Source organism: Dermacentor andersoni, chromosome 2, assembly GCF_023375885.2.
Source record: "Dermacentor andersoni chromosome 2, qqDerAnde1_hic_scaffold, whole genome shotgun sequence".
NCBI classification, from domain to species: Eukaryota; Metazoa; Arthropoda; class Arachnida; order Ixodida; family Ixodidae; genus Dermacentor; species Dermacentor andersoni.
The window spans coordinates 144,435,866-144,454,158 of record NC_092815.1 but is presented as its reverse complement, the minus strand read 5'-3'; the positions used below and the strand labels follow the sequence as shown (position 1 = coordinate 144,454,158).

General features: G+C 47.6%; 1 protein-coding gene across 1 annotated transcript in view; it reads left to right on the top strand.

The window, feature by feature from the left end:
* The first annotated feature begins 364 nt into the window (after window positions 1-364).
* LOC126540958 (uncharacterized) overlaps window positions 365-18,293 on the top strand; it is an 81,191-nt gene continuing 63,262 nt past the window's right edge. Inside the window, exon 1 of the mRNA XM_050187775.3 lies at window positions 365-606. The gene's annotated coding sequence lies outside the window, so the exon portion shown is untranslated. The remainder of the gene's footprint in view (window positions 607-18,293) is intronic.

The window sequence follows — 18,293 nt, the reverse complement described above, 5'->3', positions numbered from 1 at the left end:
GTGCGTTCAGTTGGCTTCGTCTCTTTTGGAGCTGCGCGCCTCTGGCGGCCATCTTAACCACTACGCAGGGGCCGCGCATGCGCCTTCAATAGCACGACAGCGCGACAACACCGACGCAATTGCCGGCGGCGCAAGTGCGCCTCGAGCTCCCGGCTTATTGCTACCGGAAAACTACTACGGTACGATTGACAGCCAACCTCTGAATGAATACTTCCTCCGAATAAATGTGCCTCTGATAAGCACCCTCGCCCTTTATCAGGCTCCTTTCTCCTGTATGCCTTTGTCAAACCCCATTTCCCCCTTCTCTCTTCTTCGCAGCGAGAGTGACGCCGCGGTCAAATGATCAGCGTCAAACTCGGCGGGCAGCATCGAGGTGAGCGTGGTTACGGTATGAGCTTATCGACCCGGCGGACGGGGAAAGCAGGTGAGGGGAAGAGGGGCCGTAGGCGCGCCCATCGGAACGTGGACCGCCGTTCCAGGAGCCAGGCTTGGCTCACACGCGCGCGTGTCACTCACGGGTGCGGACGTCAGCTGCAGCCCTTCAACGGCCAGCACGAGCGTCAACCCACAACGCCTCGACTTGCCAACACGTCTTAGTGAAGCAAGGTGAGCACTACGCGAACCTTCGGCAGTGCATTCGGCGCGGCACGCGACTAACGGATGCTGTCGTCAAAGTTGTTCCTTTTGTCAAAATTTCGCACGTCGGGCGCATTCATGTACACTGCGAGGTGAACGCACGCTGCTTCGATCGGTCGCATCTGTCGAAGCTGTCGGTTTGGCGGCGGGGCTCTTTTGTTACTGCGGCACGAGGATGCTCCTTTTCCGCAGTATATTCCATACTGTTTGACTCAAATATTAAAGCACAAATAGAACTGTGATTTTCGTTACAACCGCGCTCGGTAACATAATTATAGTACAGTTTGCCTGGAAGATTAGGAACTTGGCTGTCATTTTATTTCACATCAGCAAGAATAAATGTTGACACCATTTTCGTGATACGCTGATGCACGCCTTCCTCGCTATAATGATACCTTTTCGGTAATTTTGGATATTTCTAATTTGCTATTCCGACCCAGTAATTTCCTGTGAAGAGTGAAAGGATTCGCTACACTACCTATCTCAGAAAAAAATACATATGCTTATCCAACGCACATTTTGTGATCTGTGAGATGCGAAGCTCTCGTAAAGCTGTTAGTTAAATGCTACAGATTTGCCAATTCCATTCCTGCGTCTGGTAAATTGGCGCGCCATGCATGTGCTCTCGCGCGCCCGTACTACGCAGCGTGACGACTCTTATATTGGCTACGTCGTCATCTTGTCTTATTCAAACTAAATGTTCCGGCCGCTTTCTGGTAGATCCCCCGTTGTGAGCATGTTCCATTGTGTAGAGATCATAATCATCATCAACACACAGCGGTCATCTGAAAAAGCTAGTGGGTGTTGGCCCGACATGTACAACCGGCTTCTTGACCAATCTACCTTCGTGTGTTTGTTTGTTTGTTTGTTTGTTTGTTTTTTGCCTCCGAAGATGGCTCAAGCTCACTATGGAGGATTCGTCGAAAATCGGGTAATTTAGAAAACAGATTATCCGAGTCAAAAAAGAAGTTTTCAAAGCTGAAAAGAATGACGTCAGGTAAAATTTAAAAAAGAATTTAGCAAGATAATCGTCCTGATTCAATTATATACCTCACAACAGCTGCGCTAACATGCCTATGATAATGTCCCAGAGAAGAGGTTCCCTATGATAGAACGTCGGGAATTCTGATATTCCACCAGCATGAAATTTGTCTTCTAAAGTATGTTTTCTTAACGACAAAAAACGGCAACATGGCAGGAAGAAGTAATCTATTATTTCGTCCTCACCACAGTATGAGCACAAGGAGGAGGGCGCCAGAGCAGATCGATGCAAATAATAGTTTTGTGTAGGTATTCGACATCGCGATTTAGTTAACAGGATTTCAACTTATCTATTACTACGCAGAAGGTTGTGCTACAGGATGATAGGAGGTGTCGGTCACCTGTCGCGCCGATCATCTCAAAGAGCTAGCTGGCGTGTGCACTACGGAAGTATACGTGCAATTGTGGCCTAAATAATCCTTGAAACCTGCTGCTCAGGCCACGGTCGGCAATGAGTAGGAACCCTATGGCACTCCGTGTATGTGTCTTCGTCGACCTGCGACTGGAAGAGACTACTTCTTAGCTCGCTTATCTGTCAATATGTTTCCCGCAAGAGTCATGTGCGACAAACACCATGTGAGAGAGAGAAAGAAATTGTGGCCCATGTTGTTCAAATGGGAAAAGCATATCAAACAGCTTGTGGAAGACATGCATGTTAGACCTGAATAAATTCTGGGCTTTTATGTGCCAAAACCATGATTTGATTATGAGGTACGCCGTAGTGGGGGGCTCTGGATTAAGTTGGCCACCAGTGGATCTTGCTCGCCCATTGCGCGGGCCACGACCACCAATAACCACCAATGCGCGGGGCACGAACACTTAGACCGAAATGCGGCGCCCGTTGTTCCTTCTAAATTTCATTTTGCTCAAGCTATTGCTCACTTGAAGGGCATGCACTACCTCAGAGAGTTTCAGCCAGAATAATAGCACCTCCGTCGCCACTTTCTAGTTTACTGTGTAGTAGTTTTAGTGCGTTGCAAAGCGTACAGATTGTGCTTTATAGACTACGAACATGCGAGAACGCGACCAGTGGCCGACTGGCCGACCCAGGCAAAACTACGCAATTGTAGACAAAGAAACCTTCGCTTTACAACATGTCCTGCTCACACTCGCTGAGCTAGCAGTGCACGATGTTATGCGGCTAATTGTCGGCATAAATTGGTGCGCAATCATCGCATAATATCAATAATAGATATTATGTTTGATGAAACAATTCACAAGTCGTGGGCGCTGGAACTATAATGCACTTTGTTCGCTGGCGAAGGGAAACTTTATGTTCGCCCTGTTTGCAGCTGCAGTTTTTAAATTAGTTTTGAATTCACCTTGACAGCATCATTGAAGACCGCTCTAATGTCAACAAATTCATACACTTCAATAAAAAAGGGTCCTACTTTTCCACTTACATTTCCTTGCATCTACTTTTGTTGGCTTCGTATGGTTGCTACGTTATATCGAGCCGCTCGCTTCCCAATTTTCTTCTCACTCGCTCTACATAGGTGCGTGTTAAGACATGCACGACATCTATTATGGCTGGTTAATTTCGAGTTCTAATTAACCAGTATTTGGATTAGGCATGGCGTTTCCAGAGATTCGGATGAGGTTAATTCTCAATCTGGCCACAGCCTCGTCCATGGAGTTATATCAATACCATCATCCGGATCGTATGCAGCCAACTCGCTTTGCTCGCACAGCCGCGAGCATTGAAACTCGACCTCAAGTTATCCTGCGTGCGTCTCTGATGCTCAGTCTTCCATCTGAGATTCTGCGAACTGAAGCAACACTTCTGCGTCACCTTTGGCTCGTCTCCACATTAACGAATGCCCCTTCATTGCGTCATGAAATGGCCAAAAGTAGCCCTGCACGTGTAGCAACTGTGGAGTACGTACAGACAATCAGGCATTTAGTTTGTGATTTTTCCGGTTAAAATGTTCTAAAAAGTTCGGCGTTTCGGCTATTCCTCCTGCTTTTAACAAATTGGCCGCTACACCTACGGGCTCTCTCAAGTCATTCACGCCACAATCTTCTCAATACAGAAGGTATTTGCGATACACAGGACTGCAACAACACCGCCTGCTGTGGCGCTCAATTTACGCGCTTAAACACAATTACTATCGGAGTCAGCGTCGAACACAAGCACCCTCCGAAATTGACAATTGTAAACGTTACGAGGTAACTCAGTGGTTGTCATGTCCGACTATCAACTGCGCACTGCCGTAGACATATTTAATAGCCAGTTTTCATCGCATCTGGTTGTCTGAATATATTGCAAGCAGTGACGAACAGGATACAGGAGCTCCTTCTATAATTAGCGATGAGGTTAGAAGGGCTGTGCAAGACATTTCCTGGGGAAAACCGGCAGGAAAAGATAGAATAACCGACGATTTAATCAAAGATGGAGGAGATATTTTGGATGAAAAGCTTACCCAATTCCTCACGACTTCAAGTATACCAGAGAGCTGGAGGAACGCAAGCATTATACTAATATATACGAATGTAGACGATAAAGAATTGAATATAGCCCCATTAGCTTGCCTTCAGTGTATATTGTGTAAAGTATTCGCCAAGATAATTTCCTAGAGAATCCGGCAACATTTGACTTTAATCAACAAATAGAACTAGCTGGCTTCAGGAAGGGATATTCTGTAATGGATCACGTCCATGTCACGAATCAGGCAACTGAGAAATTTTCGGAGTGCAATGAACCTCTTTATATAACTTCCATAAATTACTAAAAGACATTTGATTAAGTAGCGATACCAGCAGTCATGGAGGCATTGCGTAATCAGGAATCAGGCTGCAGGCATACATGAATATATTTGGCAAGATCTACAAAGATGCCACAGCTACCCTAATACCCCACAAGAAAACGCGGAAAATCTCGACAACTCTAGACAATCTCATGGCCTGTGTTGTTTAGCACTAAATTACTATTTTTGTAATAGGCTATGTTGTATTGTTATGCGATATAGCATTAGTAGCAAAGGAAACGAGCTTTGTTGGCAACGAAAGTTCATAGCATGTATACTAGCGAAGGCAAGGACGTATTCATCGAAGCCAGTCTTTCGTTGTGCATGCAAGAACAGCGCCAAAGCCGACGCCACTAGCATCGGTGTGTATTTCTGCCGGTGCACTTGCGTCAAAATGTCGGAGGATGGGGGGGGGGGGGAGGGGGGGGGGGAGGTTAGAAGACGACGCAGCGTCGTGAATGCGGCATCGCAAACTGGCGGCCAGGCCAAGAGGTCGTGGTTACCCACGAGAAGTGGCGTCAAAGGCGCTATTATGGTGGCGATGTTGCGGTTGAAACGACGAAAGTAACATATAATCCGATGAACCTGCGGAGATCTTTTCTCGCCTTTGGTCGAGGGAATTTGGCACTGGCTTGGAGTTTGGTTGGATCTAGGAGCACGCCATCTTTCGAAACAACGTGGCCAATGATGACTGGCTGCTGGGCGGCGAAGCGACACTTCTTCAAGTTGAGCTGGAGTCCAGCATCGGCGATACAAGTGAGCACACGCTTGAGTCGGAGCAGATGAGAAGAAAGCCCGGGGAAATGTTGACAATTTCATCGCGATAACCAAACCATGTCTGCCATTCGAGGCCCCGGAGGATGTTATCCATCATTCTTTCAAAAGTAGCAGGCGCATTACACAGGCCAAAGGCCATCAACATAAATTCATATAAGCCGTCAGGCGTAACAAATGCTGATTTCGGGCGATCTACGCCAGCCACCGGGACTTACCAATAACCGGATCGTAAGACTGAGGACGAAAAACGCCTTGGAGGCAGTCCAGTGCGTCGTCGATACGGGGAAGAGAATAGACATCTTTCCGGGTTATCTTGTTGGGTCGTAAATAGTCTACACAAACACGAATTGTCCTATCTTTCTTTGTGACCAGCAGTACAGTTGAACCTCAGGGGTTCTTTGATGGCTGTATCACGCCGCGTCTGAGCATGTCTCCTACGTGCTCATCGATGACACAGCGCTTCGTCGCGGACACACGGTATGGACGTTGGCGTAGAGGCGCATGGCTTCCGGTGTCGATATGATGCACGACTGTGGAAGTACAGGCGCTCCCAGAATAATTCGGAACGCCACACACGCGGCCGCTCGCCGGCGGAGCGCACCCGTGGAAGAAGTAGTACCATGGTCTGCGCGTGCGCGGTCTCCCTAGCGAGCAAGGTTGTCTCCCTAGTGCATCTAGTTTGTGTTGCCTTGCTCCAGAACGGCAGCCCTAGGTGCCCCGTAACGTTTTGTCAAGGGGGGCTGGGCCGGTGGTCTGTGACTAGCTGTGTCTGCGCTTGCACTCGAGTTGGAGCATAAGCGCTCGTGTCTGCATGTTCGCGCGCTTCGCCCTTTTCTTTTTCATTTTTCGTGTGGGCCGTATTTATCATTTGCTAAAAATATTTATGGTAGGTTACCGTGACTAGCGCTGACAAAGGGCGGCGTTTTCGTCTGATGCAACCGTGATGATATCGGCGGCTCGATTGATAAAGGGATACGAACATATTTAAACAACGACAGTCACGCGAATTCCGCCCTATTCCAATCGAGGCAACATGCCGAAAAGAGTGCCGATGAATGTGCGGAGAAATATAATTAAGCTCAGTTCACAAGGTATACCTCAACGTGAGATATGCCGCCTCAAAGGAAAGTCTATAAGTGCGGTCAACCGAATAATCCAAGCATACAGGGATGAAGATGGCCGACTCAAAGATGCAGCACGATCGGGACGACACCGATGCACATCGGAAGAGTCCGATCTTCTTATTGTTGCTGCAGCCGTTGCTGATCCTTTTAAGAGCGCCCGCCAGATCAAGACAACCCTCGACCTGCCAGCCAGTGAGGAAACAATTAGACGGCGCATGCGAGAGGCTGGTCTTCGTGGATTTGTCGCGGCATAAAATCCACACCTTACGGAGCACCAAAAGCGCCGGCGCCTTGAGTTTTGCAGGGCATATGAGCGCTGGACGACTGCAGAATGGAAGGAAGTAACATTTTCAGATGAATCGACATTTTCATCTAGATGGGACCAAGAGCGCCGCGTATGGAGACCATATAACTGCAGGTATTTTCATTTTCTTTCTGATCGTTTAAGCACAAATTCTTCGGACGCGCAAGAGGTATTTCATCTGAAAAGACCATTATCTATTCCCTTCTTTTCGTGCAGATACGAGCCTGGGTATGTTTCTGAGATCCACAGCAGCGGCCGCTGTACTGTCAACGTTTGGGGAGCAATTAGCAAAGAGGGCCTCGGTCCGCTAATCCGATTGTCCCCATCGTTCACAGCTGAAGCTTACTGCGACATTCTGGACTACCACCTATTGCCATACGCTCTGGACGGGCCATTTAAAGATGGCTGCTACTTGTTCCAGCAAGATCTGAGCCCGGTGCACACCGCCAGAGCTGTGGAAAAACTTCAAGAACGTGGGGTTCGCGTTCTTGACTGGCCTCCGAAAGGTGCAGACTTCAATGTTATGGAGAACGTGTGGGGCACGATGAAGGAAAGCTTATCCAAGCTGAATCTGGGAGGGGCCAGTGCCGACGAGCTCTGGCTCGCCATAACGCGCGAGTGGAAGCGCCTTGGTGAGAGGAGGGACTTCGTCGATGCGCTCTACGAATCAATTCCACGCCGCGTACAAGCTGCGCTTCGCGTGGACGGCGCATTCGCGAAATATTGATAGCGGAACACGCCAATCGCTTTAGACGAAACAGTTACGTTTTGATTCTTTTTTTTTTACTCTGGAAAAAATAAACCCCGTGTTCTTCCTATTATTTGGATTTACTATGTTCTCCTTACTACTTTTTTGCATTCAGCTCACACAGCCTACCCTGGATTATCATTGTATATTTCCTCTGAGCAAAAGAAAATGAGTATCTTCGCCAACAAACGCCGACTCGCGATCAATACGTAAGGACACTCGCTACCAATGGTCCAGATTCCGTGATTGATTGGCGCACAATATATACGAACCACTTAACGGGGTGCGTCAATAAATGAGTAGAGTCGTGAAGAGTTCATTAGAGTGACCTTTGCCTGAAGTGACTTCCTGTGCGTGAAATTGGCCTTGATGAATGTGCCGCGTTATTTCATTTTGTGAGCTCCTTTATTGCCACTATCGCAGACACACCCGTTAAGAGGGGTCATGTAATATTCGAAATTGTCCTCGTATTGCGAAGCTAGTAGTAACACGGATAGGGAGATATTTTACTAAGAGCTAATACTTCGCAGGACAGGCTAACACGGTGGAACGGTGGAAAAATAGGGCAGCGTTGCCGTTGTAGCCAAGCCGCCCCACTAGCACGTAATCACGCAAAGCATTGCTATCTCCCAGACGGGATGCAGACCATGGCGAGAATGCGCTGCAAGGAATGCAGGAGCCTTTATTTGTAGATAACGGTGCATGCATGCTGTGCTACAGACATTCATTCGCCCAGCCCCCATTGCACAATGCTAAAGGGCACCTAGCGCTACCTTCTTGGAGCAAGGTAACGCCAATCTAGATGCACTAGGGAGCGAAACTTGCTCGCTAGGGAGACCGCGCATGCGCAAATGTTGCCTGTATTTATCCGCCGGCGCGCTCCGCCGACGAGCAGCTGCGCGTCCAGCGTTCCGAATTATTCTGGGCGCACCTGTACGTCCTAAACACTGTTGTTGGAGGTCGAAAGAAGTTCGAAATTGGTTAAGGAGATCGCCGATCTGCGTGGGCTGACTCGGAGTGAGGTTGGGATCAATAGACAGAGCGAACGTTCTGTCACATGCAGTCACAGAGGCATTTACAGGAATAGCCATGGCGTCAACCTGGAGAAGAGTCGAATCGTCAGGCACATCATAGACAAAGCTCGTGTCTTATTCGTCAGCAAAACGGAGGCACTTGCCATGTTGTAAGCTTGATGGACACGAAAACGGATTCGAAACGTGAAGTGCGCTGGAGCCCTGGCGAAAGGGAAGGAGGGCAAAGGGAAGCAAGAAGGGATGACGGCGTGCAGCAAGTGGAGACGGCGTGAAGAGAATTGTGGAATCGCAGAAGGCAGCCCAGGAAACGGGCACAAACGCGGAATAGAAACAAGGGATATCAGTGTCGGTGGCGACGAATTCTCGAGCAGAAGGTAAAGGCAAATCTTCAGAAAAAAATGCCGCAAGATGGGGTCAGTGCAAGTTCTGCACGGGCACATTCAATAACTGCAGGATGAGATGAGAGGAAGTCCCCTTTTAGAATGACGGCATGAGAACAGCGAGGAAGAACAACAAACTCAATGTGGTATAGACTGTCTTGGATGGCGACACGGACGGCCCATGTTCCTAAAGGCTCAGTTGGCTCAGCTCTTGCTGTACTTAACGAAATGGCAGAAAATGGCGTCGCGACTTTTCGGAGCGTACGGTGAAGCTGGTAGGTAATCACGGACACTGCGGTACCCGTGTTGACCAGCGTGTCAACGGCTATACCTTGAACATAAACTTCAATGACCGTCGCAGGAAATAAATGAGGGCTTGAGCAGTTCGAAGAGATCGCAGCTCTTGCCTCCGGAACGAACACTCGAACAGATGGTAGAGGCAAATCTTCAGAAAAAATGCCGCAAGATGGGGTCAGCGAAAGTTCTGCACGGGCACAATCAATAACTGCAGGATGAGATGAGAGGAAGTCCCCTATTAGAATGACGGCATGAGAGCAGCGAGGAAGAACAACAAAGTTTTCCTCCACAGCTGGAGGGCGGCAGACGATGGATGACAAGGAACGTCGACGGGAAGATGGAGACCGACGTGTGTTGAAGCTTTGGGGAACAGGAGACGAGGGAGCGAAGTGAGGAACTGGTGGAGTATAACGGTACTGAGAGTCAGGAGCATTCCCTTGTAGTCTCGCAGTATCGGGAGGATACCAACATCGCCGGCGGCAGAACCGTGCCACGTGGCAAGCAAAGCCACACGCGGAGCAGATCGGCCGGTTGTCTTGGGTATACGCCACGGATTGTCAACAAGGGCCTAAGTTGGAGTGCCCAATGCTGAGCCGGGTGTAGGGGCTGCGGAAGCGCGCAGAAGTCGCTTCTGGGTAAGAAGTTCGAAGTTTCAGTAGGCGAGGCGTAGAAGCCGCTTGTGGGCGTGTAGTGCGCAACTTCAGGAGGAGGTCTTGGCCTGGTGACGACGGCAGCGTACGTGAGCGGAACAGGCGCTGTGGGTGGTAGATTAGCGAGACGTAGTGCGTGGCTGACTTGTTCATGTATGACGCGTCGGAGTTCCGGGGACAAAGAGGACTCAGACGAATGGGTAGCAGGCAGCAGTGACAGTTGACGCGCGACTTCCTGGCGAACGAATTCTTTCACTTGGCCGAGGAACGGGAAGTGGGCGTGAGCAGCACTGGAACTGTCGGTTAGGGCCGAAACCGTGCCGTACGGTGCGGCAGCTCAGCGCGTAGTAAGGCGTTGTTTGCGGAGCTCAGCATAGCTTTGGCACAGGATAATGACCTCGTCCACCGCTTGAGAATTTTTCGCCATGAGCATTTGGAAGGCGTCATCCTATGTGCCGTTCATAACATTATCTTTTCAGTGTCAGGCAGTGTGCGATTAATGCGCCGGCAACGGTCAACTACGTGTTCAATGTAGCTGGTAATTAAATCCTGACAGTAACCTCTTATAGAGGATTGCATGTTTCCTCGCTAACAGATCAGAATTTGTTGCTGGACAGTTCATTCCAGCGTTCCGCAAGGTTCTGTCTCAGGTCCCCTGTTGTTTCTCATTTCTATTAATGACCTGTCATGAGTTATATTATATAACATTTATCCCCTTGCTGATGATTGTGTTATTTTTCGAGAAATTATAAGCGATGACGACATTGTCGTACAGCAATGTGAACGTCACACTGTATCTAACTGGTGTGCAAAATTATTAATGGACCTTAACTTAAAAAGTGCAAAGCAATGCGTGTATCTAGAACTTCCACTAGCTCCATCTCTTTACTACCTTACTAACATTCCCCTGCATTCTGTTAACTCTTACAACTACCTGGGACTTCTCATCACAGTTAATCTAACTTGGTCGCTACGTACCGCGTACGTTATTAACAATGCTAACCGTATGCTTGGCTATTTAGGTCGTAGCATTTCCCCTCTTCCATGTGCCTAAAAATTGGAGCTATATAAGATAGTGATATGCTCTAAACTGGAATACGCTACAGCCGTGTGGAACCCCAGCTATAACAATCTAGTAACTTCAATTGAAATTGTCCAGAGTAACTCAGTTCGCTTTATATTGTCTAAATATAACAGAACTGCGAGCATGTCCACCATGAAAACTTCCCTAGCGCTTCCTTCTTTAACATCTCGCACAAAGGTTTCTCGTTTAACACTGTTTCACAAGCTGCATCACCATTGGGTCGTATAACGTAAAACTATTCCAATATGTTTTTATTCCAATCTGCTGACGTCAAATTTGCGTAATCACCGACGCAAGCATCGGGCGGTCACCTGCATGGTTGTATGAAAAGACCAATCAAATACTCCCCTCGTTAATAGGAGGTCACCTTTGTTTGCTTCAATAACGAATAACATTGCCTACACTGAGCGGCTTGTCTTATCGAATTGGCTCACAAGAAGCGAGGAGCATGCTCGAGTGGAAAGGGGTTCGATGCGGCCGAGCCACTGCACTGAATATCGATAACAGGATGAAGAGGGTGGTGCCAGCGTCTGCGATTGGTCCGCATTCTCTTACTTAGTTTGCGGTGTCTCGTCGACAATCGCGGCGGCATGCAACGGAAGCTTAAGAATGACGCTAAAACTGATCCTCAGCAAAAGAGAGTTGGCAGAACGTGGTCGTAAACGTGCCGAAAGTTCTCGAAAACGTTATACGGCAGCGCAAAAAGTTTTATTACACGCAAATAAACCCATGCTCTCCGGCACGGGTGAGCTATAGCCAGTGCCGGAGCGATCGGCGGCAGCCATCTTTTATTCCTTTCGCAACGGGGCAGCCTGCGGCTATTCAGAAGAAAATTCAGTTTTGTTCAGCATATTAATGCCTCTTTAACGCGTAGGCGTCACATTGACGAGTTAAGTTTTTGCGGTTTTGTGACGTCGCGTGAGAGGCAGGTGAAGTGAGTGCAGCCTGAAAACTTTTGGCCAATAGCCGAGGGCTTATCGCAAACAGGCGTCGAATCAAAAGTAACTATGTTTGTTTTGTTCAGTCAAATTATACATAATCAGCGTGTACATATCATATCAGATGGGGAGCTATCGCGCTTTTTGTGACGTCGCGTGACAGACAGGTGAAGTCGGGGTGGTCCAAAAAGGTTTTTGACCAATCGCGGTAGGCCGATTGCAGAATTGGAATAGAAAAGTTTCGAATAGTTTTGCGTTTTAGCGCCCATTGTTTTCAACATGACCAACTACTCCTTCGCCCACAGCACATATCCCGCCACATCGATCATCATCACAAAGCAGGTATGCCATTATGCGACACAAAGACCTTCTTTAACTCATTTTTGCCTCGTACGTCAAAGGAGCGGGAGGCACTTCCCCTTGATGTTTTTACTATTATTGATGTTCCACCATGGATTACCTAGCATTATATAATTAGGTTACGCAACATTATTTATCTGTGCCTTAATTCACTTCACCCTAATTAACACCGCATATCGTGGGTCCGAGTGCCTTAATTCACTCTATTTTTATTTAACTTTGCCATTTTCTGGCATGACAAGTGGCATCGGAGCCACCTGTGGAAGAGGACGACGCCGAATGCGCCAGCAGTGGCACGAGCGCGTGTTTGCGCGAGGCGAGCTCACGTGACTTTCTGTACCGCACGCCGTATTTTCCAAACCATCGGGAACGCGCTGCGGTTGCTCAGTGGCTATAGTCTTGGGCTACAGAGCACGAAGTTGCGGGATCAAATCCCGGCCACGGCGGCCACATTTCTGTGGCGGCGAAATGCGAAAACACCCGTGTACTTAGGTTTAGGTGCACTTTAAAGAACCCCAGTTGGTCGAAATTTCCGGAGTCCCCGCCACGGCGCGCGTTATAATCAGAAAGTGGTTTTGGCACGTAAAACCCCACAGTTTAGGACCATCGGGGTTATGAGCCACTTAGGGCTTTCGCCCTAATTGTCACGCGCACCTGAACGAAATAGCAAAAGTAGAGAGGAGAAACGCTGTTCTTACAGAAAAGGAAGGCATCCAAAGAGCGTTTTACGAATACTACAGTGCATAATATTCGTAAACTGAAGTCAACGTAGACGCTTTCAAAAACAAATGTCTATCTCTAATGCCGCGAATAAGCGAAGAAACAAAAGAAAATTTCAAACTGCCGATCTCACTGGAAGAAGTTAAGAAAGCCATCAGTGATCTGGATTCTGGGAAGTCTTCGGGCCCAGATGTGCCTACAGCTTCATTCTACAGGCTGTCCCAGCTAACTTTAGCCAGAAGCCAGAGTTTAAAAATATGCAAATGCCACGTAGCTGGACAGAACAAAGGTAATGTCGTTTGCCGTCGCTTGGACACACTCAAACTACTTTTTTTTTATTTCGCCTAATTAGATCATTATTTTAAATCAATTAATCAACTTCTCAAATATTATATTTAGATTAAAAGTGTCAGTGAGAAAATTGTAGAGCGACATGAAATATCATGAGCCATTGCACTCTGTAAAGGTGGCTAACCAGCGAAGCTCTTTAGCATACGACACCGAGGGGACACGTGATCTTGAACAAAGGTACGAGCTCGTTTATTGTCTTGATGGGTGGTCATCGTGAATAAAGGTACGCACACTCATTTATTGTCTTGATCGGTGGTCATTATTTCCCTCGTAACTGCAATCACATTCTTTGATAATGTCAAATCGATGCACGTACGCCGCTGGGTGGCCGGTTGGGCCGGATCGGTGTGGCATCGCAAGGGATATGTCTGCAACACGGAACACGTAAGCCGCTACCTTTTCGGTACCTACACATTCCCATTGAAATCACTGACAGCGACAACAGGGATAGTGTCATCGCAGCTAATTCACACAAAGGGAGTAATGAACTTTACGGGACTATGCGCCATTGCTCACGGGGGTATGAGCGACTGATGATGACAATTTTGGACATGCTGTTCTGTATGTTGTATGCGTGATTAGAAAGAATTTAAGCACTGTTCGCTTCACGTTGCTGAGTGCTTGTAGCCTCTGCCTTACGTGGCTATGAGCCACTGCATCTTTTGCTTGCTTACGGGGTATGAGCCATTCATAATGATAGTTTTTGTTCACGGAGAACAAAAATACACGAAACCCTAGCCATATAGAGCTTCACTGTAAAACCTCCCGATGCAGCTTTCTGTTCCTCAATGCGCGCTCCATAAAAGTGTTTTTTTCCAATCGCGAAAGAAGCCCGCGAAATACGCAAAGTGCCTCGAGCGGCGAGTCGCGCGGCAATTCGCCTGATTGTACCGGCTTCGTTCACGCTCGGAAAAACTTCTTGTAGCACATATTTATTTACTTTCAGGGCCCGGAGGCACTACAGAAAGCAATGGGGAAAACATAACAAACAATTTGTGTACATAACATTGGATTTAAGCAAAGGCATGTTGAATGACGTTCTTAAAGTTAGTTGTGTCCGTGATGGCGGCGATGTCAATGGGAACGTGCACGGTTCCAATCCGTGCTTGTTCGAGGAATAAAAGAACCACTGTAAAGATTAGTCTTACATGGCTGCACGCCTACTTTAAAGCAATGATCTGAACAAGATGAAACATAAAACGGCAGTGTGAGAAGCTGCTCTTTTAATGCAGGGTTGAAGTGGAAAATCTTCTGAAATAGCGAAAGGCGAGCGCATTTTCTACGGGATAGAACATGGGTAACTTTAGGGTATTTTTCACTGCTGTAATGCTGAAATGACGCGAGCAATTTGATAAAATGAATGCAGCTGCACGGTTTTATATTGTTTCGAGGCCAAGAGTTAGTGGTTTGAGCGGGATCCCATATGACGCTTGCGTATTCGAGCTTTGATGGTACCAATGTTCAGTAAAGAATTACTTTAAGGGATGAAGGCGCAGATGCAAAATTCCGACGCAGGTATCCAAGCATGCGGTTAGCATTATTATAGACGTAGTCAATGTGGGTGTGCCATGCGAGGTTATTTGTGATACGAAGGCCGAGATAATTGTATGAGCAACAGAAAGTTCTATCGGGAGTTTTTCATGTCGCTGCACAATTTTCTCATTGACGCTTTTCATCTAACTATATTTAAGAAGTTGATTAATTAAGACTAATTATTTAATTAGGCAGAATGAAAAAAAAAATAGTTTGAGTATCTCCAAGCGAACGCAAACAACATTACCTTTGTTTTGTCCAGCTACGTGGAATTTGAATATTTTAAACTTTGGATAAAGTTAGCGGGGATACCCTGTATAAGGTTCTAGAGGATACGGGAGCTGTAGTTTTAGTGTCACTCTTTAACGAGGCTTTGGATGCGTCGTTACATGCGGCATCGTTTTTTCGTCAAACACTGTTCTTATAACTAAGGCTAAAGATAAGAATAAGCTCATTCAAGTTACCTCGCATAGGCCGATATCACTCACAAACACCGACTACAAAATTTTTGTCAAAGTTCTTGCTAAGAGGCTGCAAACTATAGCACAAGAATACATAAAGCCCTGTCCATTCTGAAGTGTTGAGACACTAACTCTGACAGAATCGGAACGCTACAGCTACATCTCCAAAAAGTGTTTGATAGAGTACCTTATGATATATACTTGGCTATACATATTAGAACACGTGAACGTAGGATCCGTTTTAAAGTAGTGTGTAGCCAAAGGAGGTTAAAGAAAAAACTGCTGCAGTGTAAGGCGCCTGCACCGGCCTATGGGCTCGGGTGAAGCCAACGGAGGCCATCTTGCGGGAGCAAGAGGCGGCCTGCCAGAAGCTTCGCAGCACTGTTCGCCGACATTTCCAGAGCTTTTTAAATGCTTACCGGATTGTTATGTTCTAATGCAACACTGGACTACGAGGTGAGCCATATCGGAGGTCTCTAGATCGCGGATATCCGAGTACTGGTGCATTTATTTATTTTATCGGCATCGTGTTGCAGCTGCCGCAAAGTAGGACAAAATTCGGCCAATAATTAGCGTTTACCTTCATTAATGCAGTGTACAAATTGATCAATTATTAGAGCTGTCAGAACAGGAAAGCAATTAAAAACTGAAAATGTAGCACGAGAAATAGCAGTACATGCAAAGAACATAAGTACTCATTCTTATCTTCCTTATCATCAGGTGTTGCCGGTGCTTCTGCATCCTCATTGCATGGAGGGCCTCGGTATTTTATTGGCACCTGTTTCCTTTTTAGTCTGAAATATAAAACTTTTCCTTTATTCTAGAGCAAGGCAATGCCCAATCTGCAACATTATTTAAATGAGAAGGATAACGCTAGCAAGTCAACTGCGTGTACGTCAACTTTCCTAAAACCACCCGAGCGCGCTAGCACATTTTGGAACCCGCACAGTACAATGCACGTCAGGATACGACGACCTGAAACACATAAGCTGCGGCGACTGGCTTGCTTTTGCCGCCGCAAGATGGTGGTGGGGCGGCTTCACTTGACGGGTGCTCCCTCCACTCCAGCAGTTTTTCTTTAACTTCCTTTGTGTAGCCGTGGCGTACGGTAGCCGCACGACGCGTTTGATAGAAAGTAAATTGGTTGGAGCGCGCATCAAAGTGGAACGCTCGGTACGCCAGGGTTGCCTTCTGTCACTATTGCTTTCTTTTTTTCATGTGCATGGAATCTGTTTGTATGAGCATAATCGATAGCACCACCAAACGAGGAGTTAGTTTGCATGCAATGGAAGTACGTCTGCTTGCATATGTAAAACACATAGCACTATGTTGTGCTGATCGTGAAAGCATTATTATTGCTGCAAAGGTTGTCAAAGATTTGTGGGATTAGTGACAGCGCAATCAACTGGGAAAAGTTGTTGGGATTTTAGCATTGATACTGGCCACCAACCCCGAGCCTTTTCCGCACTATAAGGTGGAAAACGACACCAGCGTCTTATTTGGGAGTGCTGTTTGGGAAATTCTAAAGATAGTTAGCCTTTGTGGCGGTGGAAAGTTGTCAAAGTGTGCGAAAAGGCTGACAACCTAAGTGCTTTTACTGGTCAATTTTTGCGAGAGCAACGACGTGTAATTTTTTTAAACAGGTAAATCCTGGTATACACCGCAAGTAACTGATTGTTCTCATGTGAATGAGCAAAAGTTGCCTAGGGTTTTCACCGTTTTCGTTTGGGGATCTACATGAGAGAGCACACGGCGAACCAACCTATTTCGTTGTGTGCGGTACGGAGCGTTGAGCTTGCGCACCTCGACATATGACAGCTAGTTAGCACATTCATATTCTTTCCAGATGTTTCAGACCCGTTTCTGTGGACTGTTTGTCAAGTGACAGTGGAAAGAACGTTGTCCAATTTACTAGTCGCTTTGTAAGGTATGGCAGAAGGCCTGGGTGGATACCTAAAAACGAATACGTGTACCTATCGCGCATTTTCCTGCAAGCTTGTTTTCCATTGGACTACCTTTGGATTTTGTCGCGGAAAATTGTCCTACGATTACGATACTCCCTAATGAGAAATTTGAGCGCAGATAAATAGGTATTTTCGTTTCGCAATATATTGCGTCAAAGATTCTGACCCCGAAATCACCGCACCGACAGTGGGCCAGTGCCGTCAGCGCCCTCGCAGAGGGATGGGCAGTATATGAGAACGCTGGCATGATGAGCGGCATCGGAGCCAGCTGTGGAAGACGACGACGGGGAGGGCGCGAGCAGTGGCACGAGCGCGTTCGCGCGGAAAAGAGATTTTTGTACCTTGGCGGATGGATGGATGCAAAACGTTAATGAATGTCCTGAGGTACGCGAGTCAGCGCGCTGCAGGCCGCTCCTACGTTGGGACAGTCAGGCCATGCCCGACCGCCGCATCGTGGACCCTCTGGACAGCCCATAGTTGCGCCCCGGCAACAGGGCTCTTGATAGCGGAGAGCCACTTGTCCTCATTGATTTGTTCTGTGCCTCGTAACGAGAGGCAACGCCAGAGCATATGGTCTAGGCTAGCGATGTCATTGCACTGCGTGCAAGAACTAGTGGCATAGGTGTCGGGATAAAGCTTGTGGTATAAAGCCGGGCTGGGATACGAGTCTGTTTGCAATATTCTGAGGGTCAATGCCTGCGCTCTATTTAACTTCTTGTGAGGAAGAGGAAAGTCTCTCCTGCCGAGATAAAAGTGCTGCGCAATTTCGCTGTATGTGGTCGGTTGATCTCTGTTCTCCACCACTGCGGGCCGGCGTTGGAGTTCTCCATGGTCGCGGGAAGCGAGACCTCGCGCCTTGGAGTGGGTCAGCTCGTTGAGGTTTGTGGGGCCTCCCATGATGGGATGGATCCCATGTGAGCGGGGAACCACGTGAGGGTATGGGTGGCGATGCTTTTGCCGTCGAGGATGCGACAGGCTTCCTTACACACAGCGCCAACGCTGAAGGCGCGGATGGCTGCCCTGGAGTCGCTGAAGATATTAGCATGTTTGTCGTCCAGGAGGGCCAAGGCAATGGCCACTTGCTCGGCTGCACGCAACGACGTGCTTCATACCGAAGCGGCGTTAACGGTTGAACCCCTGTGGT